Raw genomic sequence first — 14,229 nt, forward strand, 5'->3', positions numbered from 1 at the left:
CGCACCATACTATAAACTGTACCTTCAAATTTTTTGAACCCCCCCTGGAAACTTACATATATCAGCCGCACCGGGCTACAGGCCGCTGGTATCTCTGCCGCTCTCGGTTTCCCATAAGGACCCAGCAGAGGGCTGCGTCCTAATAACTGCTGGATATTTTAAGGATGCAGTTCTCTGTCTCCAAATCCTGATTTGTTCACGCCGAGTTTACGTGCAGCGGCTCTATTTCCCTCCTGTACTGCCAGATCGATACCCCTCAACTTAGAAGCTGCATCATATGAGTTTGAAAACATTTCTCCGTCAAGCATGTGCTTGTTCTAAATGAAAATTAGCGCGTTCTTCTTTGATTTCCAATTTTGACTCCCAATGATTCACTTCCTGATAAAGAGCCCCCTGGTGTTTGAAGAAAAATCCACAGAAAAGCCGCATGTTCAAAGTGTAGGAAAAAAGTAGCAACTTATAGTCCGGAAAATATGGTAGGTGAAATTGGATAATTTCCACGGCACACCTGACAATCACTCACGGTACACTAGTGTGCCGCAGAACAGTGGTTATATATATATATATATATATATATATATATATATATATATATATATATATATATATATATATATATATATATATATATATATATATATATATATATATATATGGTGAAATTGGATAATTTCCACGGCACACCTGACAATCACTCACGGTACACTAGTGTGCCGCAGAACAGTGGTTATATATATATATATATATATATATATATATATATATATATATATATATATATATATATATATATATATATATATATATATATATATATATGTGTGTGTGTGTGTATGTATTTTATTTTCTACTTGTGTAAAAAAAAAAACTGAACAAAATAAAATGTATGTAAATTAATAGTAAACAAGAAAACACAAACCAAAACATATAGTTGTAAAGATTTTGTTTTAATAGAAATGTATAGAGTGCCAAAAAAAACTATAAAAAAAAGATTTTAGGCTACTTAGTGTTAAATAAGGCCAATTGCTTTTACCACAATATTTTTTTAAAATTATTGTTAAGCAGCTAACGCCAACCCCCAGCCTGACAGCACAATCCTTTCTCATACTGCGACACCCATTTTGATGTTTATGTGACTGGAGTGTGCTTCCTGCAGAGAAGAGCTCAGGCCTACCTCATTTTCGCCTGGCAGGTCAGCTGCTCTGTGTTTCAGTCTGAAGCCGTTGGCTGCTACGGAACCGTTTGGCTCTTTTCTCTACTAGCGAGCAACACTACATTCAAGACCCGACTGTACACCCAGCTCAATTTTAAGGGGATTTATCACTATATATGCCCGTATATTCAAAACACATCGCTCACTGGGGATTCCAGCTACCGGTTGACCTGTTCCGAAGGCCGTTATAACGCTCTTTTCGGGGTTTAATTAGAGCTTGAAAACAGCGGTGGTAGTGGAGGAGATTCCATATTAGGAGCACAGAGGAGAAGGCACCCCCTCCCCCCTTGTGTGATTTGGAGCTTTAGGTGAGTGTTTTCATATTTTGGCTTTATTATTACCGTTATAACTTATAACCCGATGTGCAGCGGTCCTGTGTTAATGTCCAGTTAAGGTTTGGGCGCATTATAACGTTGTTTTCGGTGTTTATTTCAACATTTTGTTTCTGTGTGGGGGATGGGCAGCATCAGCGCGTGAGTAGGCGCGCGCGTATTGTGCACGTGTTCGCTGAGCAGTTCCCGTGTGGTTTGTGTTTGTGAGCGCGCCCTTCCTTCCTGCTAGCTGTAAATGAAACCCTCTGTTGTCATTTTTAACCTCAGTCATTTAGAGAATGTTTCGAACATGTAGTTACTGTTGGTGGAGTTTTGCTCTCAAATTAAATGCTTGTGTTCAAGCTGGCCTTGTACTTGGCAACTTTATGCTTTTTCAACTTACAAGATTTGAATGACTTCCACAAGGCATTAATGTGTGCATTGTCTTCATAGATAAGTCAGTTTAATGTTATATCAGGCATTTTAATGATCAAGTGTCAATATACATTTTTAGTAGCTCACAGTTTGAAAACAACAGTTATCCTTGTCTGCTTTTTGCATTAAAACCTCCTAATCTTTGCTTAAGTTTAAACTAAGGTTGCACTTTGACCTAAAAAGTTTCACCATCCACTTAATTACCTTCCTTTTAGGTTGATTGAAAGTTTACTAGAGTGCAGTGCTATTGGCGGCTTTAAAGTTGTAAGAGCAGTGGGGGAGGGGCGAATACACACAAGTGTACTCAAACACACACACACACACACACACACACACACACACACACACACACACACACACACACACACACAGCTGAGATGGCCACTTGCCAACCTTGTGAATCTCAACTCAGTGACACAATGTACTAGTCCCAGATAAGCCTTCTGTAACTCTGTTACCAACTAATAGAATGTGTTTAAAGCCCACAGCATTGTGGATTTCGAACCCATTAATTGTTGTGATCATGTAGCAGATATGGACATTTGTTTTTATTTTGATGATTTTAGAGGTTTAAAGTGAGTATTCTATTATTCGGTCAATTTGCACCTTCATTTGCCAACTCATACTAATACAGTGATATTTTGTGCTTTCAGTAATGCTATTGTACTTGTAAACAATGTCATGCCCATGCAATTAACCAGTTGTGTATATGTTGTGTTTTTTGTGTAGTTAAGTATATTCATAGCAATAAATGGTCATAGAAATTATTACATATAGCACATAGTTGTTAAAGTTAAGCACATATTATTTTCTTTAAATGTTTTAGTATACCATTTTCCTATTCATTTGGGTGTTAAAACTTTTGAGCCAGTTAACTCTTATTAAATTAGTGATTTTGACCCAATCTACCCAAAACAACTAGATATTGTTTGAATAGAGTAATAAAATAAAGGAGTAAAAGGAAATGTTTTGTGAAATAGGTGTGCACTGATGACACTTTTCTGGCTGATCACCAATCTTTAAGAAGCCAGATGATTTTAGCCAATTTTTTGGCTGAGATGTTTCTAAATATCCTAGTGGTAGTCATTAACAAATAGGAGTGTAGCTATTCAACTGTGATCATTATATCTTCTGAAAGTAGGAAAGCAGGTTTCGAATTGTTGTGCCGATACTCATTTATGAAAGGCTTCCTGTCAGGCTGAATTACAACTCTGTAATGAAATTACAGAAGAAGCTACCAGCCCTGTTAACGTGGTAACAGTGACAGACAAGGTGGGAATTCTGCATTTAAGCACTCTGGGAATGCCACAACTAGTCAGCCGCTAATTGTTAATGTTACTGAAGTTGGCATCTGCTTTGAACTTTTGAGTCTGGACTGCAACTGTGTATGTCTAATTGAAGACTCAAGATACTTTAAATTGATCAAATATGAACAGGATAATTCAAAGATTCCTTAGATCTCATTTTTGTGAAACCTTTATTCTGTTTGTGAACGATAGAAAAAAACAAACTAATTTGAGCTCAGCTTAAAATATGAAATAACCATCATTGCATGAAAATATAAATATATTGCTTTATTTTGAATGCAGTTGCTTGCATTTTCCAATGCTTTTATTTGCACAAAAGGTTGACTGCCATATTTTCAACAGTCTGGTGTGTGTGTGTGCTTGCATAAGAAGTGAATGCACTGGTCAACACATTGTAGACATGAGTTACCCATTCAAATGTCAGCTCACACTAAAAAGCACAGTGAGCTAATTGATCTGGGCTTTTGCAACAGTCTCGGCTCCCTATGTGGCCCTTTGGAAAAATGAATTACTCACCACTGCTGTAAACTGAAAGATTATCTTAGGGAATCTTTTCAGTTCTTCTCAACAAGCACATAAATAGGGCAGGGTGTAATATTTCTTACCAGATTGCATATTGTTTATTTATTATCATAATTTTACAAGGGAACAAATGCTAACAAATGCTACGTGTGTGAATAATTGTTGGAAAAGCCATACAGTTTTTTTTTTCTTATTTAAATCTGGCAATTTTAGGACAGCTGATGGATGGTTACTCACATTATTATGTGATTTGGGTCAAACCATTTCCTGGTACTGTAATAGATATTTATAATTCTATAGAGGGAAGATCAAACACCACCCCTAGAGGGCACTGATGGCAGTTTTCTAGCTCATCACCAATCTTTAAAAAGCCTGACCTGCAGATGCCAATAATTCTTTTTTTTTTTTTGGTCTAAAAAGTTACTAAGTATAGCAACAAAGTTGCTAAATTAGCAACAGTCGGGTGACTATAGTTAACTACGCAGACATGACCTGGTTGGCGAGTCTGTCAGTCAACTCTCTCACGGCAGAGGTGGATAAGACTAGTGGATAAGGTCGGGCTCCTCCCCCTTGGGAGGTGGTATTATACCTGTAAGACACTATGAACTGTTATGCCTCATTTCCACTGAGCAGTGCGGTTCTGGTCGGGTCGGTTTGGTACACCGTTATTAAAATGGTGTACCGAATTGAAGGTCGGTTGCCCATATACAACCGACCTACAATGGGATGGACCTAAACCATCCCATTGTAGGTCCATTTGGTACTTTCCCGTTAGGGCGCAGCTGGTCCCATCAGCATCAGCTGAAAACTCAGACTATCCCGTGGTCTTGGTCTCCCTACCTTAAATGTTGTGAAAAGCTGAAACAATTTCTCAAATAATTGGGGTAACTAAAATACAAAAAAAAATTTCTCGGCAAATTATCTGCTTCAAAATTTTGTTAAATATTGCAATAAATTCTGTTAAAGTGCTTAGCACATTCATTTAGCTGAAAGGTTATTTGTGTTGCACGACAGCGCTCTTGCTTTCGCTAGAACCTCCGCTGTTGATGCGTGTATTCTAAGTGCAACGAAGGAAGGCTTAGATTAACAAAAAGGCTGTTTTTCTTGTTACAGATGTGCTAGGAGGTATATTTTGGTTATAGTCACATGTACTTGACTGGTTATACTGGCTTGCTGGCAGGGTGTTGACTAAAGAGCCCAGCATGGTCGGCCTGAAGTCGAAGTGTCAATGTGTGGTCACGTGATTTTCAGACATTTGTTTTTGCACACACCTTTCACCGTCCACAAGACACTCCAAGTCGAGCTACTCCTTCCGCTACTTCATGTTGTTTTACCATGTGTAATATACAACATGGTGGTAAACACAGCGATCATGGCAGAGAGCAACGATTATTACGAGTTCACAAGTTTGGAGGAGGAGGAGGAAATGATGACATACTGGAAAATCTCATTTTATTTTCCATGTTATCTAAAGAAAGAGCAGGATTTGGTGTGATGTCCTCCCACTGCATCGGATGAGAACAGATCCGGGGGAGTTTTATAGTTGTGCATAAGTTTCTAATCGAATGAAGATCAGTTGGATTGTTTTATACGTTCCTGCTTTAACTCTTTCAGTTGGGTGGGAAGTGATGCCTGGAGATAGCTGATTGGCTAACAGACCAAGCACACAGGTGGTTTTGATGCTCAATTCAGATTGTTTTATTTTTTTACTGAAATCAGATTTTTTTGTGTGGTTTTCAATACTTGCAATTAAATGCGACCGCAAGCAGACTTGTGTGAACGCTTTGCGACCTTAAAACGACCCGCGTTCACAAAAGAACGTAGTCAAACGGCAGCACTCTGTTTATGGAATAGATGGAGCTTTCTACGGATGGATTTTAAAATTGTATATTATCGTCACTCGGTCATAACAACATGAAGGAAGCTAATGAAAAGAAAGCGTAACTAGTATGTTTAATGGCATATTGACTGCAGCTTCTGTAGAGAAGTCTGCTTGGATGTGAAGACAGAACCAGGAGTGATGGGATTGGGATGTGATGTTTCAAAATTTCAAAATAAATATAATTTTCAGCCATTGTTTACGTCTGTCTTCTTCTGGTTCAGAGTTATGACCCATGTCTCACGTCAATTACGTACAAGTTTGATAAAATATAAAAAGACCATTCAAATGCATTTAAAACTATGGGGTATATGTCTAATTTAGTTCCATATATGGAAGTGGCAGAAATTAATAAAAAAAACAAACAAATTTTTTTTGGTGAAAAGGCTGGATCTGGCCGTTCCTACTGCTATGAAACGGTTGGACATGGGTCGCTTGTGGGCCAAAAACCCCTCAAATTTGGGTCTCTTTCTCCTGCTGTGTCTTTACCAGGCAACAGTTTCTTCTCCATATTCCTCACAGCTACACATGAGGACTGCCACTGATACTGGAGGACATCAATCTCCCTGATGATCTTTCCAGAGTTGATTTTCTGTTTTGGAAAAACATGCTGATCACATTACCGGCCTGTCCTCAAACAGCAACCCTCTACATTCATTTCTAACAACTCAAGATTCGCTCCTGCTTCAACATTATGGAAGCAATCAAATATGAAATGGGGAAATGCTTGGATGCCTTTTACCAGACGTGTATATATGTATGTATATATATATATATAAAATGTGTGTGTGTGTTTGTAGGTATACATATGCATGTGTATATACGTATATATATATATATATATATATATATATATTAGAGGTGTGCCGATCGATTGGTCACCGATCATAATCGGGCCGATTTTCGTGAAAAAGTGCATGATCGGTGATCGGCGATCATTGGCTCTTGTTGCCGATACCGATCACCTGCTTCTCATTTCACAGCCTGCCTGTGCAGCTGGTCTCCTCTTTCCTTCACGCTGTGCAAACGCGCAGCAACAATTCCTAAGCGATGTGGAACTATAACGCACTGAGTGAATGGGGAAGTTTGCCTGTTGCGGCGGAAAATTGAAGCACGTCAAAATGCATCAACACAACGAAGCTAATATGACATAAAACAATGCCATACTTGACAGAGTTTGGCTACATCGAGGCTCACTGCAGTAAAAAAGACATGGAGGATCAGATAGCAGGTAAAGCAGCGCACAGCTACAAACACTCACCCGGATTAGCATGACGGTCAGAAAGTCAAACAAATAACCCGCAAAATTATTTAAGTCTTCAAGCTGCGATGTAAGACGCTGGTTCTGATCTCGCTGTTGAACTGCTGCTACGCTACAGGTAGTAATATTTCACAGACTGAGCGCCGCTTCTGCTCCACCTGGTACTGACTCTCACACCGAACCTCTGCTTAAAGCTGCAGCATCTAACCTAAAAAATACATTTTACATGCGTATTAAAACTTTCGCTGTCCTAACATGAGACAGATAATCTCTAAAAAAATAATCGATCTCCTCCCTGCTCTGCATAATTACTCCACTCAGTCAGAAACAGCCACTCAGAACTAGCAGTAATCAGCTAGCCGCCATGTTATCAGGAAGGTTTCATTCAGTAACTCTGGATTGTTTATTGTAATGGAACCTGTATTTGCCTTTTAATGTTAAGTTTTATACTTAAATTTTTTTGGAAATGTTGAGAAGTTTTATTTTGGCTCTTTGCATTATTTAGCCTCTTCAGAGCCTTTATATGTTATCAGTCTATTAAAGATAGTATTACCGATAGCAGTACAATTTGCAGAATGCCTTTTTTGTTCAGTTTTCTTCTTGGAAAAAGTTATTAAAAACAAGTTTTTGTCTAAATTAAGGTGAATTCATGGTTCCTTTTTCCACATAATGTAACCGGTAGTGTTTATGATAAAAATAATAATAATAATTATGTGATCGGTATCGGCAATCGTCCCTCGGGGGGTGATTGGTATCGGTATCGGCAGAAAAAAACCTGATCTGCACATCTCTAATATATATATATATATGCGTGTGTGTCTATGTATGTATACATGCATATGTGTATATATTTGTGTTGTGCTTGCTTGTTTATCAATATAGCAGATAGCAGCAGTGAGGACCCAGGAATATGGCGAGCTGCAGATCAGCAAGCTGAGTCACATTATCTATGTAGGACATTGTGATTACTTGGCCTTAATAAATCACACAGGAGGCGTGTTGGAGTAGTGCGGTTATGTAACCGGTGCTAGGCGGTGTTGTGAATAGTGAAGGGACAGATAAAATGGGCTTAAGTGCAGTGCTTGAAAACACCTTCCTTCATTAGGCCCAATAACAAATGGAGACAAACAAATATAGAACAAACATTAATCCTTAATTTTGATTTAGTTAATTAAAAGTCCGTATGATGTGTAGTTTTTTTTTTTTTTTTAATGGTAGAGGCATAACAAGTCACTGACAGGACATAAGAGAGTGGCGGGATGAAGTAGAAAACACTCCAGGTATTAAGAGATTTTTATTCATTACAACAGAAGGTGAACACTTAAGATTGACTTGGTATGAGAGCAGATTATTTTAGTTTTCCCCTTTTTTTTTCCTGATGAAATATCCACTAATGTTGTATAACAAGTTTCATAATCTATATTGAGTCTCCTGGAGCTGTAAGGCAGCAGGGATTCATCAGCTCTGCCTTCACTGGGTGTGCTAAAAGTGGGCAAAGGTCCATGAAAACGTCTCAATAACATCTTTCAAACAGAGCACATCTCCTGGCACACATGAATCACCCTTACCTATCAGGGTTTCCCCCAGTGTATTATAAGCCTGGCTTACTTACCTCCTGCCTCAGGCTAAGCTTGTTTTTATATATATAAAATAGTTTTTTTTAATATACCAGTAACCCCTTACTGCATGCGTCTCTGCTGCGCTGAGGATTTCTGCGGCAGAGCAGAATTGTTCCCTAAAGATGGGTTTACAGAAGATTGAAGAGGGCAATAAAACAATGGAATGGAATGTTCTATTTATTTACTCTTATCAGTTACATAATTTAAACAGAATTTCTAGACCTTTTCAATAGAAAAATTGATTCTGACTTGAAAAGTGACCCTAAAAATTGTAATCGAACCATTGCTAGACACTGAAAGATTAGCATCTCTTGTGTCCACTCATTCTTACAAATTCTTAAACTCATGTATCTAAAATTAATGCCCTAAATTGTTTTAAATTCATAAAAAATTAAGCTTGCTTTGGAAATGTGAACCACATGTCAAATTTTGCCACAGAATGACTATTTAATCCCATATTCTATGTAGGTTTTTTCTCCCAGGACATTTCTGTCATACATTTCTTTGGGTCGTGACATCATCATAATGTTCTGTGACTCGAGGCGGTTACAGCTACTGGCTAACTAGCTGTTTACCCTTGCTGGCTAGCTTTTGTGAGACAAACCCTGAAGTCATAGGTTTAGTGACTTTAACGTGGTGCTCAAACACAAGTATTACCAGTTGAAACTATGGAGGGAAATACAGCTGAAAATGTGGGATTATCAAGACTAAAAAATATATTTTTTGCTTGACATTATATGTCTAGAACATACAGAGATTGGCGTGTTACCCTCAGTTATAATTAATGTTAATCAGTCATTAGGGTGCAGCAAATGGGTGTGAGTATAGTGGTCATTTGAGTTGATGAAACCTGCAGAAAGCCGAACGTGTCGCCATCCTTCTATGTTCTCTACATGTGTGTGCCCAGGGAAGCCATGCTGATGACAGAAAGTACATTCTGGTGGAACCAGGGTACTTCTCCTTCCTCCGCTTTCCCTTACTTAATTCATGTAAAGTGTCTTTGAGTGCTTAGAAAAGTATTATGCAAATAATGTTATTATCATTTATTATGATTAGGGATGCTCTGATCAGGTTTTTTGCTGCTGATTCCGATACCGATCACCAATGAGGCCGATCTCTGCCGATCGCCTGGATTGACTGTTAATTTTTTGCTTTATGTAGAAATGATACTAAGTGATCTGGCACTTAGTGGGCAAGTGCCAGATAAAATTAAAAAGTTATCTGGCAATAAAATCACCTAATCTAGACATAAACATGCAAAATACTTACAGGCACAATACAGCAGTTATTCAGTCAAAAGGACAACTGAAAAACCTGCAGTCAATAAAATAATATTCAACAGTAAGGGTCTCGGTTCCATAAATTATTAGTCAAATCTGCCTATATCAAATGTCAAGTAATAAAGGAGAGATTCATTCAAAGTCAAATGCAAGTTGCATTAAAATAAATAATCCTGAGTTACTAAATTATAACTTCCTGATGGCAGAACTAGCTGATTAATGCTGCTTCTGATTGGCTGTTTCTAACTGAGTGGAGTAATTCCGCAGAACACAGGTAGGCAGATGAGAATGATTATTTTTCAGAAATTGTCTGTCTTGTGTTAGGACGGCGAAAGTTTTAATACATATCTAAAATCTATTTTTATTTTGCTTAAGTTACATGTTGCAGCGTTAAGCAGAGGTTCGGTGTGAGAGTTCACTGCCGGTGGAGCAGAAGTGGCGCTCCGTCTGTGAAATAAATACTACAGTAGCGTGTAGCGGCGGCCCAAAAGCGAGAGCAGAACCAGCGTCTTTCACTGCCAGCTCGAAGACTTGAATTATTGTTTGGTTTATTTGTTTAGCTTTCTGACCGTGATGCTAATCCGAGTGAGTGTTGGTAGTTGTGTGCTGCTTTACCGGCCGCTCCGTATGTCCTTTTGTTCCTCGATATAGCCAAACTCCGTCAAGTGCTTGTTTTTTAACAAGAGCTGAGTCAAAAAGCGAAGCTCTCGATTTACCGGTCAATCTACGTTCCCACCCTCATCTATGGTCATGAGCTTTGGGTCATGACCGAAAGAACGAGATAACGGATGCATGCGGCCGAAATGGGTTTCCTCCGCAGGGTGGCTGGGCTCTCCCTTAGAGATGGTGTGAGAAGCTCGGTCATCCAGGAGGGACTCGGAGTAGAGCCACTGCCCCTTCATGTCGAGAGGAGCCAGTCGAGGTGGCTCGGGCATTTGGTCAGGATGCCTTCTGGATGCCTCCCTGGTGAGGTGTTCAAGGGACAACCCACCGGGAGGAGGCCCCGGGCACGCTGGAGAGATTATGTTTCTCTGCTGGCCTGGGAACGCCTTGGGGTTCCCCCAGAGCAGCTGGAACAAGTGGCTGGGGAGAGGGAAGTCTGGGCCTCCCTTCTGAAGCTGCTGCCCCTGCGACCCGACCCCCAATGAGCGGAAGAAAATGGATGGATGGATGTATTATATTCGTTGTGGTGATGCATTTTGACGTGCTTCACTCCCGAGGTAATTTTCCGCCGCAACACGCAAAATTCCCCATTCACTTAGAGCATTAAAGTTCCATACGACAGGATTTGTTGCTGCGCACTTGCGCAGTGTGAAGGAAAGAGGAGATGAGCTGCACACGCAAGCTGCGAAGTGAGATAAATGTGATTGTTTTGGTGAATGGTAACAAGAGACCGTGATCGGCGATCACCAATCATATACTTTTTTACGGAAATCGGCAGATTATGATTTTTGGCTGATCGATTGGCACACCTCTATAAGTTAGAAAGTATGATCATTCTGAAAGAATAATCAGATCTGCTGTTAATAGTGAAAATGATATCCCATTTTTTAGTCACGTATTCTGTCCTAAATGGACACTCTAAGAGTCTGGATCAGTGCAGTTGATTTAAAATTCATTCTAGTTGAATACATTTCTTTAAAGTTTGGAGTGATGGTTCAGTACTTTATCAAATACTTGCTATGAAACAATCTGAGAGTAATTATCCATATAAATCTGTTTCCACAATGGATTCCTGAACGTTTTGGTCTGGAATGTAACTTTCCGGAACCTTTATATGGTCTTCTGGAAAGAATTGGAAAAAACCCTCACATAGCTTGGATAAGGATTACAGCTGACTATTTAAAGACACAATATCTGACTCATTTGTGACATCAGTGCATTTGAGTGAAACATTAATATTCAGCGTGGGTGACTGGGCTTAAATGTGGTTTAAGAACAAAAATGCCAGAGTCCTTTTGTGATACAAAGTTAACAGAATATGACTCATAAAAAGTATTGTGTTTGTCTAGTTTGGTCTATCAACCATATTTTAAAGTCTATTCTCTCAGCGAAGGACTTTAGAAATGGGTGATGTGCTCTATCTTCCTGGTTTAAGTCAGAACATCGGCAGCAACGTTCTGTATCGGCTGTACCTGGAGAATTTATTTATTTTTTCTGTTTAGGCAAACCTGTGAAGAAACTGTTGCAGTAATCAATGTCAGTTATCTGCTGCAGTAATCAGTGTGATTACTGCAACAGACAAACGCATGGATGAGTTTCTCTAGAGTTTACTAAGATGTTAATCCTTTAATCCTGTAAATATTCTTCAGGTGATAAAAGGCTAACTTTTATTCTGACTAGAATAGAAGTTACATATTGCAGCTTTACGGTACCAGTGTGTTATTGCATCTGATAAAGTGCAGTGTTTTGGTTTGTTTGACTGCTGCAGGCAGCTGGATTTGGGCTTCAGCTGACTGATTCTGTTCCAGGTGTGTAGTTAACTCAGCTCAGTGCAGAGTGGTCTACATAACTTACACTATTTAAATACGCCAACATAAAGTTCTGGTTCTGTCGTCCTTTCTTTCTCCTCTGCAGCTGCATGACAAACCTGAATGTGATAGTGGGTAGTCTTGTCTTTGTTTTGGTGGCACTTCTTAATGTTGCTCTTCAGAACACTGCACAGAGATCATGCATCAACATTCTGGATGAGTTCAGGATGGGTTCAGGTAGAGAACTGGGCTGTATTTGTTTGGCACGCGTGTGTACCGGGCATGGGATATTTTCGGTACAGATACCATTGCAGCCCTAATGCACATAAAGAAACAGAATAGTGTGCACTGCTGACTGACTCTGCATCCAGGTCCTGCATCCTCTGCCCTGCTCCCAGATTCTACTCTGTAATATTTCTAGTTGTCCAAATGAGTTTCTAGCCAATAATCTCCTGCTGACTAATGTATGTGTGAATGGCAGCTGTGGAGCAACTCTATGAACATAGATCTAGAAAACATTCCCTTATGTGTGAACTTGCGGTGGTGGGCTCCCAATTGTTGTAGCATGTTATTGATGCCCCTGTTTGAATGTGTGTGTTATGTGCACATGCTTTTAGCACACACAGAGCACATTGTTAGATAAACTGTGGCATGCTACATTCAGCGTGCCAAGTTGGGGGTGATGGATGAAGGCAGCAAATGTTGGCAACACATAGAGCTCATGGCAAGGAGGATATGAAAACCCTGAATTAAGAGTTTTCATGTTGATTTTTTAAATGTGGGTGTTCAATTTATGTAACTGCAAATTAGAAAATGGTAAAAGTTGTACCCACTAGCCCATCACAGTTAGCTATTTTTATTCTCAGAATCCCTTTTATTGGCTCCAGTTTTTCTGCAGAATACAGTGAAGTTTTTAAACTGAGTTTATAAAGCAGAGATACACAGGGCATAGTTTCACAAACTAGCTTGAATTTGGATGTTTTCTCACCTGATAGTCTGGTGGACTTGGTGCCATTGGGGATCAATGTTGAAACCAAACCCTTTGAAAAAACGTATTTATTCCCCTCCTCGCCTGTGGTGGTGCTGCAACAGGAACTGCTGAAGGAAAGAAGAAAACCTCAGAACAAGCCACTGAGCACAGCTTCATTTTTCACAAAATCTAAACAAATGGAGAAGTGTCACATTTCAGTGTTTGTAGGATTTGACTTTGGGGAAAAAACCACAAGTCGTTTCTCTAGCACTGGACATGCACATTTGTTTTGGCTGTATTTACCCAGAATGCCCTGCACTATACTCCACTTCCTGCTTTTAGAGCGATCGCTGGTCCACTTGGCATTTACAAATCCATTCAAGCCGCACACATTCATGTTCACTTCGATCAAACCAAAACAGGTTTTAAGGTGGACCAGATTTCACTTTTTGATCCACATCAGAGTTTGATCACACATTCACACCTCCACAAACCAACCAGATGTTCTAGTCAAAGTGAATTTGGATTGAAGCGGACTAAAAATGGACTGGTGTAAATGCTCCTTTAATTCCTGTGGTATTCGCTCTGAAAGGTGTTTCTCTTTTGTTTATTCACTCATTTTTTTAAAGTTGAAAAAACCTGTTTATCTGCAGTGTGAAAACCATTAAAACTGGTGCATCTCTATTACATGTTTTCTGAACAGCTGAACTCTGAGTGTGTGGTGTGTCTGTGTGGTAACCTGCGGGGTCAGTTCCTACATTTTGAAGAATACGTTATACCTTTTCCTTTTCACCTGTGAAGCGTCAATATTTGCAGGGTTGTAGCTCCCTTTGCTTTAGTCTGACAGCACCTGGAAACACTCCTTTCTCCAAAGATTACTGGACAGTATAAACCACATCAGGATTATCTGATAAGTAGGCCAATATGAACAAATATTAGTGTTGATTTATCATCTCTTTTA

The 14,229-nt window shown here is 39.3% G+C and overlaps 1 protein-coding gene across 1 annotated transcript in view; it reads left to right on the forward strand.

Moving 5' to 3' along the window:
• Positions 1-1,208: 1,208 nt before the first annotated feature.
• tbl1xr1a (TBL1X/Y related 1a) overlaps positions 1,209-14,229 on the forward strand; it is a 62,424-nt gene continuing 49,403 nt past the window's right edge. The window contains exon 1 of the mRNA XM_008407817.3: positions 1,209-1,521. The gene's annotated coding sequence lies outside the window, so the exon portion shown is untranslated. The remainder of the gene's footprint in view (positions 1,522-14,229) is intronic.

The sequence above is a fragment of the Poecilia reticulata genome, chromosome 4, assembly GCF_904066995.2.
Source record: "Poecilia reticulata chromosome 4, P_reticulata-male-v2, whole genome shotgun sequence".
NCBI lineage: Eukaryota > Metazoa > Chordata > Actinopteri > Cyprinodontiformes > Poeciliidae > Poecilia > Poecilia reticulata.